The following is a 19,874-nucleotide window of genomic DNA, read 5'->3' as shown; positions in this document are numbered from 1 at the left end:
GATGGGCCAGGTGTTTGTGTCGGCCACTAGGGTCGTTTTTCTTACTCACACAGCTACCTCATTGCGCCTCTTTTTTTCTTTGCGTCATGTGCTGTTTGGGGAGTGTTTTTTGGAAGGGCCATCCTGCGTGACACTGCAGTTCCACTCCTAGATGGGCCAGGTGTTTGTGTCGGCCACTAGGGTCGCTTAGCTTAGTCGTCACACAGCTACCTCATTGCGCCTCTTTTTTTCTTTGCGTCATGTGCTGTTTGGGGAGTGTTTTTTGGAAGGGCCATCCTGCGTGACACTGCAGTGCCACTCCTAGATGGGCCAGGTGTTTGTGTCGGCCACTAGGGTCGCTTAGCTTACTCACACAGATACCTCATTGTGCCTCTTTTTTTCTTTGCGTCATGTGCTGTTTGGGGAGTGTTTTTTGGAAGGGCCATCCTGCGTGACACTGCAGTGCCACTCCTAGATGGGCCAGGTGTTTGTGTCGGCCACTAGGGTCGCTTAGCTTACTCACACAGCTACCTCATTGCGCCTCTTTTTTTCTTTGCGTCATGTGCTGTTTGGGGAGTGTTTTTTGGAAGGGCCATCCTGCGTGACACTGCAGTGCCACTCCTAGATGGGCCAGGTGTTTGTGTCGGCCACTAGGGTCGCTTAGCTTACTCACACAGCTACCTCATTGCGCCTCTTTTTTTCTTTGCGTCATGTGCTGTTTGGGGAGTGTTTTTTGGAAGGGCCATCCTGCGTGACACTGCAGTGCCACTCCTAGATGGGCAAGGTGTTTGTGTCGGCCACTAGGGTCGCTTAGCTTACTCACACAGATACCTCATTGTGCCTCTTTTTTTCTTTGCGTCATGTGCTGTTTGGGGAGTGTTTTTTGGAAGGGCCATCCTGCGTGACACTGCAGTGCCACTCCTAGATGGGCCAGGTGTTTGTGTCGGCCACTAGGGTCGCTTAGCTTACTCACACAGCTACCTCATTGCGCCTCTTTTTTTCTTTGCGTCATGTGCTGTTTGGGGAGTGTTTTTTGGAAGGGCCATCCTGCGTGACACTGCAGTGCCACTCCTAGATGGGCCAGGTGTTTGTGTCGGCCACTAGGGTCGCTTATCTTACTCACACAGCTACCTCATTGCGCCTCTTTTTTTCTTTGCGTCATGTGCTGTTTGGGGAGTGTTTTTTGGAAGGGCCATCCTGCGTGACACTGCAGTGCCACTCCTAGATGGGCCAGGTGTTTGTGTCGGCCACTAGGGTCGCTTAGCTTACTCACACAGCTACCTCATTGCGCCTCTTTTTTTCTTTGCGTCATGTGCTTTTTGGGGAGTGTTTTTTGGAAGGGCCATTCTGCGTGACACTGCAGTGCCACTCCTAGATGGGCCAGGTGTTTGTGTCGGCCACTAGGGTCGCTTAGCTTACTCACACAGCTACCTCATTGCGCCTCTTTTTTTCTTTGCGTCATGTGCTGTTTGGGGAGTGTTTTTTGGAAGGGCCATCCTGCGTGACACTGCAGTGCCACTCCTAGATGGGCCAGGTGTTTGTGTCGGCCACTAGGGTCGCTTAGCTTACTCACACAGCTACCTCATTGCGCCTCTTTTTTTCTTTGCGTCATGTGCTGTTTGGGGAGTGTTTTTTGGAAGGGCCATCCTGCGTGACACTGCAGTGCCACTCCTAGATGGGCCAGGTGTTTGTGTCGGCCACTAGGGTCGCTTAGCTTACTCACACAGCTACCTCATTGCGCCTCTTTTTTTCTTTGCATCATGTGCTGTTTGGGGAGTGTTTTTTGGAAGGGCCATCCTGCGTGACACTGCAGTGCCACTCCTAGATGGGCCAGGTGTTTGTTTCGGCCACTTGGGTCGCTTAGCTTAGTCATCCAGCGACCTCGGTGCAAATATTAGGACTAAAAATAATATTGTGAGGTGTGAGGTGTTCAGAATAGACTGAAAATGAGTGGAAATTATGGTTTTTGAGGTTAATAATACTTTGGGATCAAAATGACCCCCAAATTCTATGATTTAAGCTGTTTTTTAGGGTTTTTTGAAAAAAACACCCGAATCCAAAACACACCCGAATCCGACAAAAAAAATTCGGTGAGGTTTTGCCAAAACGCGGTCGAACCCAAAACACGGCCGCGGAACCGAACCCAAAACCAAAACACAAAACATCTCTAGTTTGTACTATGAAAATGCTACTAAGAGAAAGTTTATGCAAAGTTGAGGTGAGGTGAAAGTTTCAGCTATATATTTCAGGCCAATTCACTGATCAATTCACTTATCTGTTGGGGTTTAAATTCCAGGTAGAACAAAACTGACAGAGGGCCTTATTCAGCTTCAGTTGCAAGATTGCAAATTTGCAAATCAGACGATTATCAGACGATAACTGTGCATGCGCTGTGACTGCATTGCATGTGCGTGAAGACCAAAATGCATTTGCAAAAGGACTTCAGGCACACTAATGCTGCATTCAGATCGCAAATGCCGGATCCTACCCGTTAAGAGAAACGTGTACTTACCGGGTGGGATCCGGCATTTGCGCTCCGTTGCTGGCTTTCCGACCCGGCAATATACCGGGTCGGTTGCCATAGCAGCGGAGGGCGCAGCAGCAGCAGGGGCGGGGGTGGAGGCGGCGCCGGGAGATGAGCTCATCTCCTGCGCCGCCTCTGCCTATGCTGTGAATGGGAGCCGTGTCGCATCGGAACGGCTCCCATTCACACTGCGCCTGACCCGGTCGTCACCCTTCTTTTTTACCGGGTTGAATTACCGGGTCAGGCGACCCGCTAATTCACCAAAGGACCTTTCACATCGCACACGGACCCATTTCGACACGGCAATATGCCGTGTCGATACCGGGTTTTTAGTGCGATGTGAAAGGGGTATAAGTGCAATTGCATTGCCGGGAAATTATTGCATGTGGGAAGTTACATGGTTTTTGTGAGGAGTTACTATTTCTATCTCAATAGCGATTTAAGGTGAATGAGATCCAGAGTGAATTTTGTGTTGAATACTTGCAGTAAGGCCAGATTCTGCAAAAGGAATATGCAAAAGTTCTTGAATTAACTATTTCAGTGAATAGTAAAAACTGTTTTCATCTCTAGATAAGAGTGCATTGCAGTAGATGATGCACCAATGGATAGGGACCTTCGGGAATAAACCATGCTAAACAAAGTACTTTGAGGTTACATGACTCCATAACCTCAGTTGTATTTTGTGAAGCTGACAGTTCCAGCTCTCACAGACAGCAGTATATCTTAAAATATCTTTTAACACTCCCACAAGACAGTGCAAAGAAAATGACAACAGTGGTGATAATTTATTGCTGAAAAAGGACAACTTTACAGAAATATTCCTTACTTAATGCATCCCCTTCTGTTGTTCTTATTTAGGAATCCTGCTGTTTAGACACACATACTGTACATTACATGCCACAGCATCTATCACTGCTAGACTAAATGATTTACTACTAGAAACCACAATACCTCAGTGATGTTTGCCAGGGTTTGGGACATGGAAATGTCATGTATCAATCTAATTGGAATATATATTAAAGGATGAATCCTCTTTCACCATACTCAGTTAGTTAAGAGCAAAGCAAAAAAAGGAATAGTCTAATTTTGCACCTGGACAAACCATACTGCAATGCAAAGGGTGCAAATACATCTATTTTGCATGCAAGGTCAATATTGGCAGGTGTGGTATGTTATGTCAGCAGTTATCATGTTGACATGCATCAGGTCAACATGGAAATGTCAACGTGGTCAAAATTATGACAGTGACCATGTTGACATTCATCATGTGTGCATGGATGACAGTTTGACATGACAGAATGTCGCCATAACGTCATTGGTGGTCCAGTGATCACTTACCTTGTTCCTGCAGCATCCAGTATTCATATGCAGCAGTTGCGGCACAGACATTTATGGAGAGGCAGTTTCGGTAAGTGGTCTTCCCCACCCCTAACCCTCCCCCTAGTGTCTAACCCTATCCTCAATCTCCCCTTGCCACCTCATACTGACCTCTCCCTAGTGTCTAACCCTAACCCTCTTGGCATTGCCTAAACCTAGGCGTCGGCATTCGGAAAATATCAACATTCCACATTGTGAACATATTGACATTCTGAGGATGTCAACATGATGCCTGATGACATGTTACACCATGTCAACCTTCCAGTATTGACATTGTGGTGCTTATATTATGAATGTTAACAATGTGACTGGATCCAATACTGGCTGCTTTAGCATGTAACCCACAAATGTTGGACAGATTTATTTTTACACTGTGATTCAGATTGGTGCTCGGACATGCCCCTCCCAAGTCTACATCTTTCTGCATACTTTAAATTTTCCCCACCTACTGTGATGCATGGTTTTGGCAAGTGCAAATTTATTTGAATCAGCCCCATCATTCACATTTGTTGTGTATTTGTAAATGCAGTAGGAAGGTTTATTAACCCTGAACCTATGTTATCCAATATGCTATGCACACTCCACTCTACTGCCTTGATAAAGACCTTGCTGGATAAAACAGGTTACCGTGGTGTGTCTGATGGTAGTCCCCGAGCTTTTCCTGCACTACTTGTTGGTTCCATTCCCTGCAGAAAATGTACCACTTGTTATTATATATGGAACATACCTAGCCAATTAAGCATCAGTGTTAGCTCATTTTATCATGACGAGTGTCCAGAAAGAAGACATTATGGATTATCTATATGGATAGGGATAGGATGGTCTTCATAAATGGTTTTAGATTTTTTTTATTTGATTACACAGCATTGCATCCCCATAGTAGTTTATATTTCCAATGATGAACAAGTTAATACATGTATGTTTCCTTTTATTGAAGTATACTGTCAGTGTTGGTATAAAATTATTCCTCAGAGAGCTGTTTATCAGACTAGTCTATCCGTTCTCATAAATGATGTAAAAATGTTAAAACAGCAATGTATCTGCGCAGGAGCCCATTGTACAATTTGCATAAATTATGAACTATAGTGTAACCTGATTCCAGAAGTAATGAAGACTATCTCCATTACAAAGCTTAGACAGTTGTTACTGGCCTTCAGCATACAAGGGGTTTCTGTATTTACAATAAGTGTTAATATCCACAAGTTTCCTGTTCAAAGTTATATACTATATATTGGGTTTTCAAAATATAGTAACAATTGACGTGGGCTGATGCCTCAAGCATAATATCTGTTGTTGTAGTAACCTGTTTTTGTTTGTTAGCAGAGGGTTTAAGTTGATCCAGGGGCTGGCATGCTTAACAATATAGATTTGCTTTCTAGGGCAAGTGTGAGATTTCAATGTTTGGACCATGTGTAAGAACCTTAAGGTTAAATCTTGAGGAAATATCTGTTATGGATATTTCATAGATCCTTGAGTAGAGAGCCATAATTTCTACAGTTATTATATCTTTAATATCATTATTCTTCTCGGACCAAGGTAAACCTTTCTCTGTGCTCGTATATGTCCGCATTATAGGGATAATTCCGAGTTGATCGTAGCCCTGCAAAATTTTGCAGGGCTACGATCATGACAATAGACATGCAAGGGGATGCCCAGCACAGGGCTATCCCGCACCACATGTCAGTGCCGCCCCCCCCCCCCACACAGAAGTGCAAAAGCATCGCACAGAGGCAATGCTTTTGAACTTTAGGAGTAGCTCCCGGGCAGCGCAGCTTTAGCGTGCTGGTCGGGAGCTACCCATCGCTCCCCGGCCCGCAGCGGCTGCGCGAGACGTCACATAGCCGCTGCGGCCTGCCCCCTGCATGGTCCGGCCACACCTGCATTGGCCAGACCGCGCCCCCATAACGGCGGGCAAAATCCGCCGTGCCGCCCCCTGCCGCCCAGCAACCTCCTCTGCCTGTCAATCAGGCAGAGGCGATCGCAGGGAAATGATGGCCTTCAGCCATCCGGCATGCGCCGGCGCACTGCAGCGCCGGTGCATGCGCAATACTGACCCATTCGTTGCGCTGCAATAAACTGCAGCGAGCGATCGGGTCGGAATTACCCCCTATGTACATGCTACATACCAATTAACCCTGTGTTATGATGCACTTGTTTTCTACCAGTTAATAATCCACTCAAACGGAGTAACTTATCTACTGTGTGGACTAACCTCCTTTGCACACTGCTGACATCTATTAACATCATCTGTTCTACCAATAGTATTTAGTCTCCTAGCTTTCAGACCTATGAGGCTTGTGTATTCTCTCAGGATCCAGGATAGCTCAACAAAATTAGAGAGTGTAGATAAGTTGCTTATACATTACCTTATTGACTTATAGCTACAGAGCTTGAGGTGTATACTATTTGAGCAGGGCTCTCTCCCCTTTGTCTTATATGCATAATTATACTAAATGCTCATTTTATTTGTTTATCTTCAGTATGTGAATTTACAGTATACACTATCTGCACTTACAGTATGTTTTATGTTATCAGTCTTAATCCTTTGTGCAGCACTATGGAACCCTTGTGCAGAGCCGGCCATAGGCATAGGCAAACTAGGCAATTGCCTAGGGCATTTGATATGCCTAGGGGCATCAGCAGCTTCTGCTGATTAAAATGATACGCGGCATGCCTATATTCTGTGTGTAGCATTTCATATGCAGACACAGCCACAGTCTCACACAGTTTATAGGCATGCTGCATATCATTTTAATCAGCAGAATCTGCTTGTGCATCCTAGCCACATAGCAATGCAAATAAGATGCATTTTCATTTAAAAAAAAGGTGCCCGATGTTAGCATTGAGGCAAGATTCATGAGGACACATCTGTATCCAAGCAGAGGCAGAGGTCACAGTGTTAGTGGCAGTGTGAGTGCTGTGTGCATGTGAGTGGGTTGGTTGTGCAGTAGTGTTCGGAATATGTGTAAGGAGCATTATGTGTGTCATGTAAAAATGCATTAATAATGTACAACACCTGTGTAAGGGGCACAATGTGTGTCATTATGTGTAATAGGGTACCACTGTATGTGTGTCATTATGTGTAAAGGGGTACTAATAATGTGCAGCAAATGTGTAGGTGGCACTATGTGTGTCATTATGTGTATAAGGGCATTAATAAAATGCGGCATATGTGTAAGGGACATTATGTGTAAAAGGGCATTAATAAAGGTTGTCATAATGTGTAAGGTGCATTATGTTTATAAGGACATTAATACAGTGTCTCATATGTGTAAGGGGCATTACTGTGTGGAATTATGTGTATAAATGCATTACTAATGTGTGGCATTATGTGTATAAGGTGCTCTACTATGTGGTGTTGCGTATATTCTAATGTGAATAGGGTGTGGTGTAATGTGAATAAGGAGCAATTCAGTGTGATGTAATGTGAATAAGGGGCTCTACTGTGAGGAGTAACGTTTATAAGGTAAAGTGATACTACTGTGGGATGTAATATGAATTATGGACACTATCGCATGATCAAATGTAAATAAAGATGCAGTACTGCCCCTTGCCAGCAAAAACACACCCCTTTTGGGCTGTGCGCCAAATGTGCGAGCTGTTCCTATTTAAAGTACAGGGGGTACAAACACCGAAATAAGGACTGCTATGGGTGAGGTGTGATGGTGCTGGGAAAGAGGTGCAAGGTCAGAGGCGGAACCAGCGGTGGTGCTAGGGGGCACCAGCCAAAATCTTGCCTAGGGCATCATATTGGTTAGGGCCGGCTCTGCCCTTGTGAAGCCCAATACTGTAAATAAAACATACTACTACTACAACTACTACTACTACTACTACTACTACTACTACTACTACTACTACTACTATTACTACTACTACTACTACTACTACTAATAATAATAATAATAATAATAATGTGTCATTACTCTCTTGTGAACAATTTCTTGCCTTATTTATGCACATTCCCTTTGTCTTTTCCATTTTCTCCATGTTACCCATGTTCCCTCACCCTCTCATTTCTTCACCTCTTTATTGTCTGCCTCATCCATATCTGAGCAACCCTGCTCTGAATCTGTTTTATTTGAGATAAGGCATACAGTATTACCAAGGATACTGTTAAATAAGATTTTTTTTCAAAGTGTATTGTTAATGTACATTATATTTGGACTTCAATAAACCAATCTAATACTATACTCCTAGCTTTATTAAATTGCTAAAAAGAGCATCTTAAGGTGTATACACACGGTGAGATAAATCTGTAAGATTTTGACTATATAGTCAAAATCTTAAGGAAAGTTAGTGCACATCTCAGGGTGTTAGGCAGCTTGCGATACCGATTCGATCCCGATGCGCACTCCCGTGGGGTCGGTATAGCAAGGCTAGATAGACTGTGCAGGCAAGTCAATCTTGACTATCTAGTGTACTATCTAGTTCAAAGTATAGTCAAAATTGACACTTAGTCAAAATCATACATAGACAAAATTGTGAGTACAGATAGTCAAAATCTGTGCTATTTGGTCTCAGGGGGTGGTTCAAGATAAATCATATAGTCATAATCGGGCATAGTAAGGATCTCACAGTGTGTACACACCTTTACAATTAGGGATCTAGGAGAGACTGTATTTGTTTATATTATATGCTTACAGTAAAGCAGCAATTATTTACTCATTTTCTGTAGGATATTTCCGGATCAGAAGGTTGTATGGTACTTTATTTTATTTTTTCACTTTTCAATGATTTGAACAAATTCATTTCTGTGAAAGCAAATATTAAGAAGTTTTATAAAATGCCTATATCCCACCCAAAACATGAGTTTTTGGTTAACTCTGTCTGGATTTTATGTGCATTTGACTAGGATTAAACCACTTACTCGATTTATTTGTAAAATTCGGGAAGCCCAATTGAGCTTTAGATGAAGCCAAAATATTCTCAGCAGTTTTTAGTCCAAACCACCTTGCAGCCGCATTTGGGACCTGATTCTCAGTTGTACAAGGGGGGTAATTCCAAGTTGATCGCAGCAGGATTTTTGATAGCAATTGGGCAAAACCATGTGCACTGCAGGGGAGGCAGATATAACATGTGCAGAGAGAGTTAGATTTGGGTGTTATGAGTTCAATCTGCAATCTAAATTGCAGTGTAAATATAAAGCAGCCAGTATTTACCCTGCACAGAAATAAAATAACCCACCCAAATCTAACTCTTTCTGCACATGTTATATCTGCCTCCCCTGCAGTGTACATGGTTTTGCCCAATTGCTATCAAAAATCCTGCTGCAATCAACTTGGAATTACCCCCAATGTCTGTTTACGGATACTAATGGTGAGTGTTTGCATACAGCACATTTATAGATGCGAATTTACACATCTTTGCGTATGTTCATCCTATTCTGAGTCGAATACAACTTGTCCGGAGCTGTTCTTCCACAAAATTTGGCATTTTGGAGCATGAACTAGGTGTTGACAAAGCTATAGCACATTTCCGACTCTGACTTGCGTCAGCGTCATGGGTATGTCATGGGAGTGTACTTTTTTCAACCTCAGAAACGATGTTACTATATGTACAACTCAGAATTAGCCTTGAAATGGTATAGGCTAGGCCGACATATAGCAAATTTGAACGTGTGAACAATTTGAGAAGCACATAACAGTAATGTGTGAATCTTGTCCAAAGGTGTGGAAAAATTGTCAAATGTATTTAAATATTAAATTTATTTCATATTTTCAACTTAATGAAAGGTATTGTTTTTAATTAATTTAATGAACTAAAGGTGGGTACACACTAGTAGATATATCTGCAGATCAATTGATCTGCAGATATATCTATGTACGGATCGGGCAGCGTGCTGTGCATACACACTGCCCGATCCGTCGGGGGACTGACGTCATGAACTGGGCGGGCGGGCGTGCGCCCGCCCAGTTCACTTGTCAATCACCGCCGGCCGCCGCAGCATGTGTACGGGCGGTCGGACGACCGCCCCGTACACACACAGCGACGCGCCAATATATCGTTAGAACGACGGAGTTCACAGACGTATCGGCCGTACACACTGGCCGACGGTCCCGCGATATATCGGCAGTTCAAGCGAACGGCCGATATATCGACCAGTGTGTACGGCCCTTAAGCCTTGGAGAGAGAGAGAGAGAAAGTCAATGAATTTAACGTACCAGCCAATCAGCTCCTAATTGCAATGTTACAGGCTATGTTTGAAAAATGACAGGATCTGATTGGCTGCTACTTTATCTCTCTCCATAGCTAAGTACATAGACCCCTTGGTTGTGAACCTCAGCAAATCGCCCAATGCTTACTCACTCTTTTACTACTTTTTTTTTGTTAAAATGTTTTAGAGAAATCAAGAAGAATCTAGAAAATTGTGGCCATTATTGTTTTTCAGAGCTGGCTTCAATTGCCTCATTAGCTCTGCAATTTAATCCATATAATTATTGATGGAAATGACATAATGCTGTGTTCCAAGACAGAAAACAGGTTACCCCAGATATTATTCACATGGGTGTTCAATTTCACTTGTCCTGTGAACTATGGATTACAACAGTAGGTTTGTTATGTTGTCTTGTGGAGTTAAATCTTTACCTGGGTGTAACTACAACCCATGTGTGGGAATCCGTGGGGAGTTCATTCTTAATTATTTGCATCATTAGAACAGGTTTTTTTTTAAATTAATTCAAAAGCTGCAAATCAATTGCACATTATATCATTATGTAATGTACTATTACATTGCTTTGAAGTCATTTAGCAGCTAATCACACTATAAACAGTGTATGCATATAAGATATTCATTATAGAATACTAATATGAACAATTAAATATTAAAATTAATATAGGTACTACAAACTCTACATTGTTGTAATCCTGGAGCAAAAAAATGTTCAAACCATTTATCTGACAAGAGTCCCTGTACTGTTTATAGTTTTAGTAATGTTTTCAAAATAAATAAATAAATAAAAAAGAGGCATACAACATAAAAAAGAATTGCTTGTGATTGAAAGATAAAAACTTTGACATATTTACTAATATTAAATTCAAGAAATCTAATTTACATAGTACTATTACTTAATGCATTTTGAGTTGCATGTGTTTTGGAAGACTCCTTAATGATTCATTTTGCTTTCAATCAGCACTTATATGACAGTTCCTTTAGATGAGTAATCAAAATTAAAGTGAAATATAAACCCAAAGGCAGTATTATTTCTTTCAGGTAAATTTTATAGGCAAGTATCCCACACATTCAGACACATAGGTATTATGAAATGTGCTGCACAGCAGTAACCATGTCTGAAATTGCTTACAAGAGAACTTCGAAATGGAGTAGCTGCACGTAGTAAAATCCACAGTGTTTGTAGCTTATAGCATATCAACATCTTCGGTCAAAATGTATAGGAGTCTGCTACAATAAACATCATAGCTACTTAGATATATATAAATGGGAGTGTTTCTGGTGCAAACCGTCCTTACAGTAGGAGTGGGAAAAGGGGATTAGAATAATAAAGAAATTGAAGATGGAATGATCCACTTATAAGGATAAAGCAATATATTTATTATTTCACACCAAAAAGAATTTAAATTTGAACAGTATACGTATATTAGTAGGTCACACTTAATACAGACTATATCATGTTATGGTCACATGGGCATACCTTAAGGTGTTATCTCAATCTCAACAGGGTATGTTATAGGCCGTTTACAGGGGTTGTTACAATAATGTGTATATGTGATGCATACCTCCCAACATTTAGAAGCCTCCACATGGGGCTCCTCTGCATTCCCAAGAAGGAGATGTGACCTTGAGGAAAGTGGACATGGCTTTGTGGGAATGCCGCTGGTCTCCTGTGAATAGATGCTGTATGCATGCGCAGAGAGCCCCCACCCCCCCACTGTGGGACACTGCTGCCCGTGAGTAGGACAGCAGGACAATGGGACTTTCCCACAAAAATCAGGACAGTTGGGAGATATGGTGATGCATGTTTTATTAGGTATACCTCTAGATAATACGCAAACCATTTTGCGGTATAGCATAAAACTTTTTAGCATAAAAATGATAATGAAGTGGTTAGTAGAGAACACATCAAATAATGACATATAGTTCCACCTAAATAGTGTCCAGTTTACTCCTGTCTAAGTGGCTGATGTATCATCTGTGCCAATGACAAACTGCATTTTTAACTGCAAACATTCTTTTAATATCAGCCGTTTAGCGGCCAGACCTCAAAATGCAGATATCTTGAAAGCGGCTCCACAGTACAAATTTAGACAAAGCCCTTATAACTTTGTTCAAAGTGTCACAATAAAGAGATGAACTTCACTACTATTGTTTTGTTCTTCAGAACATTACTTGAAACGTCATTCATATGTCTGCATACAAAATCCCCTTTCATTTTAATTCTAATCACATTTGGTTACGAACTTCCTTGGTCAATGGGCATTGCAGCTAGCATATATATATTTATGTTGCCTGACCAGAACTGACCCTAACCAATATGATGCCATATGCAAGATTTTGGCTGGTGCCCTCTTGCACAGATGCTAGTTCCGCCTCTGACCCTGTACTCCTTTCCCAGCACCATCACCCCTCACCCATACCAGTCCTCATTTTGGTGCTCTTACTCCCTATGTTTTAAATAGGAACAGTGTGCACATTCAGTGCCAGCCCAAAATGGTGCATGTTCTTGCTGGGAAGGGGCATGGCCACACAATAATACCCCCAGTTGAAATTACGCCACACAGTACTGCAACTTTATTCATATTATATCATGCAATAGTGTCTCTTATTCTCGTTACATCACACGGTAGTACCACATTACTCCTCACAGTAGTGCCCCTTATTCACATCACACCACACCATATTGCTCTTTATTCACATTAGACCACACAGTAGTGCCCTTTCTTTACGTTATGCCACAAAGTACTGTAGTACACCTTATACACATAATGCCGCACATTAGTAATGCATTTCGTATGCAGATAGAGCCGCAGTCACACACAGAATATATACATGCTGCATATCATTTTAATCAGCAGAAGCTGCTTGTGCCCCTAGGCATTCCAGTTGCCCTAGGCATTTGTCTAGTTTTCCTATGCCTAGGGCCCGGCTCTGTGCCTGACAATGGGTAATAAATCCCAAACATTGCAATATGTGATGGGCTGATTATATGAGAAGTCCCATGAGTGCCACTACCTTGATGTGCATGTGTTTATTTGTGTGTATATGTGTGCATACGTGTGATCAGCTGCTGCCCTGCTTGTTTTTTTATATAGTCAAATAACTTTTTTGTGAATTATAACCAGGGCCGGTGCTAGGGTGTTTGGCTCCCCTGCAAACTATAAATTTGGGCCCTCCCTCTTACATGTAATAAAGGGGTATGGTCTCACACGGAAGGGGCGTGATCACACAATACTAAACCCAATTCAAATTACACCACACAATAGCACAATCTTCACATTACATCCCACATAATGCCCGATTCATATTGCCCACAATGCCCACAGTAGTAGTTTCCCTTACACATAATGCCCAGAGTACTAGTGCCACACATAAGGCTCACATTAGTAGTACCCCTTACACTTAACATCTACAGTAGTGCCACACATAATGCTCACAATAATAGTGCCACACAATGCTGACAGTAGTAGTGCCACACATAATGCTCACAATAATAGTCCCACACATAATGCCCAAGAAGTAGTACCCCTTACACTTACCGCTGACAGTAGTAGTGTCACACAATAGTAGTGCAACATATAATACCCACAGTAGTAGTGCCCCTTACATATAACACCCACAGCAGTGCCACACATAATGCCCACAGTAGTAGTATCCCTGACAATTAATGCCCACAGTAGTAATGCCACACTTAACACCCACAGTAGTAGCACCACACTTAATTACCACAGAAGTGGTGCCCCTTACACATACAGATGTAGCCTCGCTCATTGTTGCCATGTTGCATAGCGGTGGCGCGGCCTGTGTGCCTGTGACTGTGTGCGCGTGTGTGCATATGCGCACACATTAAAGGCTATGTAGCAAATGCCCACTGTGGCCAGTTGCAGTGTGGCACGTTCCCATCATGCCGCAATGCGTGTGCGCGCATCTCTGCAATGATGAGCATGGCTACATCTGTATGTCCACAGGAGGGGAGAGAGAGGTGGCTTGAACAAGCCAGAGGGGTCAGCAAAAAAGCAGCTACCTCCAATGGACCAGTCCACAGGAGGGCAGGGAGGAACAGCCAGGACCAGCAAAGAAGAGGTGCGGGGCAAGGACTGCAGAAGCCAGTGCACCCGCTCCCTCCCTTGGATAGGCAGCAGGATTCAGCACCAAGCCACGCCACAGCCGTAAGAAGCAGTCGCTCTCCAAAGCACCAAGGATCCCGAGGGGATGACGGCAGGGGAGATGCTTAGCATGAGGAGGCACATGGAGAGCCCCTGATAGACAATGCCGGAGGGCCCACCAGATGCAGAAAGCCGCCCTTGCCACTGCCGGTGCCGATGCCGATGCCTGTCATACAGTGACAGGTGCAGCGGCAACCGGCAGCAACAGCAGGGTAGCAGTGCGGGGAGAGCAACTCCTCTGCCCAGCGCCTCCCTGCATTGCATACCCTTGCTGAGCAGGTTGCGCCAGCACTGATTATAACCTTATAATTGACACTATAGATACATTATACTGTATATTATTACTATGAGTTGATGATAGCTGATACCATTTTGCTTCTATAATGTGGCATTGTTGCTGTTAGAAACACACATGTTGCTTATTACACATATACAGGAAAGGATAAGTCCATACTGCAATTTCCTAGCGGGATAAACAAATATATGTTATCGTGTTGGAGAGCACATGCATGTGGGAACTAACATTGGGGCAGGTATCGGAGCGGATGAGCGGATGGTTGAGTGGAGTGGCAGACTGTAAACATTTTCCAGCATGTAATAAGTATTGTTAATTCTTAAGCTACAGTATATACGTCATGTTGTAATACAGCCTGTTACTTTAATGTCAGTATTCTCTCTCTCTCCCTCGTCTCATGCCTTTCTCTCCTCTCATGGCTTTCTGGCCCCTCACAACTCTCTCATTCCTCCCCTTGATGAGCTGCTGCCCCACTTTCTCAAGTGCTTAGTTGCAGGTGAATATTGTACTACAGCTACATTTGTTTGAAAAATTAAAATAAGTGCCTTATCCTTCTATGAATAAAGCTGACAGTAATAAGATGGAAGGTGATAAATCATTACTGTTTGAAGTTTGTGAAAGGAATGTCCAACAAGCAAAGCTCCCAACTGTCCAGATTTTCGCGGGACAGTCCTGTTTTTTTGGGACTGTCCTGCTGTCCCACCCGCAGGTCGCACTGTTCCGTGGTGGTGGAAAGGACAGTTGGGAAGCTCCTGTAGTCACGTGAATAGACACTGTGTGCATGCGCACAGCGTCTATTCACAAGAGACAGAGGGGGAGGTGGCATGCCAGCAGCACACATAGCGCAGGCCATGCCCCCACAGTGACTAAATATGGGGGAGTGGCTCGCGACCGCAGTACTCCTGCGAAGCCACGCCACCTTTCCTATAGGCCATGCCTCCTTTTTGGGTGGGCCAGCAAGTCCCTCTTTTCCATCTCCTAATGTTGAGAGATATAAAGAAGCCAATATCACAGAGAAAAAGTCAGTAGTAGTGAGTAAATTAGGTATCGCACAGGAACAGAAGGTTATTACTATAACCCTGGCCACAGAGAAAAGATTTATTTGAAAGTTAATGACAGTCCCTCATAAAGTTACTTTGAATACTTTGAATATGTCCAGTAAGGAATTTGGAGCACTGAATATGGTATTCAATGATTTCAAACCTGCAGCAGAATATGAATGTTCTGCCCAACCAAACAAAATTTACTGTTTTGAGAATTTCACTTCTTCACAAAGTGTCCACCCTTAGGAAGCAGTTCCTGTATCAAAAATTTGATCCTCTGCTGAGACAGACTTTGAAAAGTTTGCTCCTGATGGCAGTGTCTTGGGCAACAGTGGCGCGGAGAGGGGAGGTGGATACTAATTACCTGGGACTGATGGAGTGGCCTGGGTCTGCCGCTCTCCGTCTCAATCCCCCTCTCAACTAACAGTGCAGGGTTTAGTGGTATCTGTGCTCTCAACACAGATGGTTAAATCAAAATAACTGACGTACTAATTAAGTCACCTGTGCTCAAGCATAGATATGGATATCAGAAAACCTAGACTTTTAGTGTGCCATGAGGACCAAGTTGGGAATGCCTGGCTAGAGGTTTAGGAAAATGAATTGGAAGTTATGAAATGAGAGAAGAAGCTCAAAGAGCACTGGCATATTTATAATGGGTGCAGTGTTTGCAGTGCACATGGGCCCCTGAGTTCAGGGGGACCACCGGTGATCAGGAGGAGCTGTGCAGTGCAGTACGGTCCCTTGCAGTTTTGGTCTATTTAGAAAATTCATGCTGCAGTGAAAATATACTATATTGGGTAATTTCACCAATAATATTTACATCAGCAGTTATCATTGTATACTAGGATGACACTTTTTTTCAACTTTCTGAATTGTTGGTAATCTGCTATCAGTGTTTATGCTTGTGAATTTTTATTGCATCCTCTGTAACTGGTGGTGGGGTGTTAGGCCTTGATTGGAACTATTGGACACACATGGATAGAATCCATTCTTAAAGAGAGGTGCTAGGCTGATCAGCCGGGGGATACGGATGTTAGGTCAACACAGCTTATGTTGACAGTCATTAGGTCGACCACTGAATGTCAACATGCATTAGGTCGACATGGCCAATGGGTCGACATGGTCATGAGGTCTACATGTACTAGGTCGACAGGTCAAAAGGTCAACATGAGTTATTCACATTTTTTTCTTCTTCATTTTTTGGACTTTTTCATACTTGACGATCCACGTGGAAACAATTTATTTAGAAATGATAGAATGGGAAGAATAGGAGGAGGGGTAGCAACGTATGTGAAAAAAGCATAAATGCTACTTTAATACAAAAAAAATTGAAGACAAAACTGAGGCCCTTTGGGTCACCATAGAAATCGGGGAGAAGGACATTATTCACATTGGTGATCTATAGACCACCAGGTCAGGGGCAGGATTTGGACACAAACCTATTGTTGGACATCACTAAAATGGCTTTAAAGGGAGAAGTCATAATCATGGGAGACTTTAATTTACCTGATGTTAATTGGGAGGGGTCTTTTGCCAGTTCAGCTACAAGTGGCAAATGTCTAAATTCCTTACAGGGAGCTTCTCTCAAGCAATTGGTGAGGGAGCCTACTCGCAAAGACTCAATATTAGATTTAATTCTTACAAATGGTGACAGGATATCAGACATATATGTGGGTGAGCACCTGGGATCCAGTGATCAGAGCTGTAACTACGTGTGTGCCAGGTGTGCCTCGCAAACAGCGCAGTTGCCCTGAGGGCGCAATGGCCAGCGGATTGTAATGAGTCAAATTGACTCATTACAAGCTGCCTCTGCTGTGTGCGCCGTGCTGGAGAAGCTGGAGGAAGGGGAGGAGAGCAGAAGCACCAGAAGCAGGGGAGAAGGAGGAGGAGGGAGGGGTACTGGAGCCACAGCAGCGTTATGTAATTGGTAGAGGCTCCGCTGCAGCAGTCCCCTCTCCTTCCGCATTGGCTGCTCTGCGCTGCTGTGAATGCTGGGATGCGCTTCCCTCATCCCAGCATTCACAGCGGCGGTGGGCAGCCAATGCGGAAGGAGAGGGGACTGCTGCAGCAGCGTCTCTACCAATTACATAGCGCGGTCTGCACTAATGTGTAAAAAGGGGACGCTGTCTGCCATAATGTGTAAAAAGGGGGACGCTGTCTGCCGTAATGCGTAAAAAAGGGACGCCGTCTGCCATAATGTGTAAAAAGGAGGACACTGTTGGCCGTAATGTGTAAAAAGGGGGACGCTGTCTGCCATAATTAGAGATGAGCGGGTTCGGTTCCTCGGGATCCGAACCCTCCCGAACTTCACCCATTTTACACGGTTCCGAGGCAGCCTCGGATCTTGCCGCCTTGCTCGGTTAACCAGAACGCGCCCGGACATCATCATCCCGCTGTCGGATTCTCGTGAGATTCGTATTCTATATAAGGAGCCGTGCATCGCCGCCATTTTCACTCGTGCATTGGAGATTGAATGGAGAGGACGTGGCAGCGTTCTCTCCCTGAAAAGCTCCGTAATCTGTGCTCAGTGTGCTGCAAATAATCTGTGCTCAGTGTGCTGAAAATATCTACGTTCTCTGCCTGAAAACGCTCCATATCTGTGCTCAGTGTGCTGCAAATATCTGATCAGTGTGCTGCATTGTGGGGACCTGGTGATCTGGTGACAGAATGTATACTGGATTCCCCCACAATATAACTATATATCTGTCACCTATATACATGATGTGGTCATTCACTGGTACCTGGTGACAGAATGTATACTGGATGCCCCCACCCACAATGTAACTTTATAGCTGTCACCTATATACATGATGTGGTCATTCACTGGTACCTGGTGACAGAACATATACTGTGTTCCCCCACAATGTAACTTTATATCTGTCACCTATATACATGATGTGGTCATTCACTGGTACCTGGTGACAGAACATATACTGTATTCCCCCACAATGTAACTTTATATCTGTCACCTATATACATGATGTGGTCATTCACTGGTACCTGGTGACAGAACATATACTGGATTCCCCCACAATGTAACTTTATATCTGTCACCTATATACATGATGTGGTCATTCACTGGTACCTGGTGACAGAACATATACTGGATTCCCCCACAATGTAACTTTATATCTGTCACCTATATACATGATGTGGTCATTCACTGGTACCTGGTGACAGAACGTATACTGGATTCCCCCACAATGTAACATTATATCTGTCACCTATATACATGATGTGGCCATTCACTGGTACCTGGTTACAGAACGTATACTGGATTCCCCCACAATGTAACTTTATATCTGCCATCTATATAATAATTATAGTAGTACAGTACAGTAGGCCATTGTTGTATCTTGCAGCTCTGTGTCACTGCAAGTATCCATTCCATATCTGTGCGGCATTTTTGTGAGCAGTATATATAGTATTACAGTGCAGCATTTTGGTGACCCAACAGTGTATAGTTGTGTACAGTAGGCCATTGCTGTATCTTGCAGCTCTGTGTCACTGCAAGTATCCATCCATTCAATTTTCTACCAGTGATTTGGACCAATAATACCATTGATTAGAACGAATAATTCCAGTGATTTTGTCATTTTCTTCCAGTGATTTGGACCAATAATACCATTGATTAGAACAAATAATTCCAGTGATTTGGACAAATAATACCATTGATTAGAACGAATAATTCCAGTGATTTTGTCATTTTCTTCCAGTGATTTGGACCAATAATACCATTGATTAGAATTAATAATTCCAGTGATTTTGTCATTTTATTCCAGTGATTTGGACCAATAATACCATTGATTAGAACGAATAATTCCAGTGATTTTGTCATTTTCTTCCAGTGATTTGGACCAATAATACCATTGATTAGAACGAATAATTCCTGTGATATTGAGGTGTTTGTGTCGCTTAGCTTAGCCGTCCAGCGACCACAGTGCACCTCTTTTTATCTTTTCTTTGCATCATGTGCTGTTTGGGGCCAATTTTTTTAAGTGCCATCCTGTCTGACACTGCAGTGCCACTCCTAGATGGGCCAGGTGTTTGTGCCGCTCTCTTGGGTCGCTTTGCTTAGTCATTTAGCGACCTCGGTGCAAATTTTAGGACTAAAAATAGTATTGTGAGGTGTGAGGTGTTCAGAATAGACTGGAAATGGGTGGAAATTGTGGTAATTAAGGTTAATAATACTATAGGATCAAAATTACCCCCAAATTCTATGATTTAAGCTGTTTTTGAGGGGTTTTTGAAAAAAAAACCCAGAATCCAAAACACACCCGAATCCGACAAAAAAATTTAAGGGAGGTTTTGCCAAAAC

This window comes from Pseudophryne corroboree, chromosome 5, assembly GCF_028390025.1.
Source record: "Pseudophryne corroboree isolate aPseCor3 chromosome 5, aPseCor3.hap2, whole genome shotgun sequence".
In the NCBI taxonomy this organism is placed as follows: domain Eukaryota; kingdom Metazoa; phylum Chordata; class Amphibia; order Anura; family Myobatrachidae; genus Pseudophryne; species Pseudophryne corroboree.
This window is presented reverse-complemented; position numbering follows the sequence as displayed.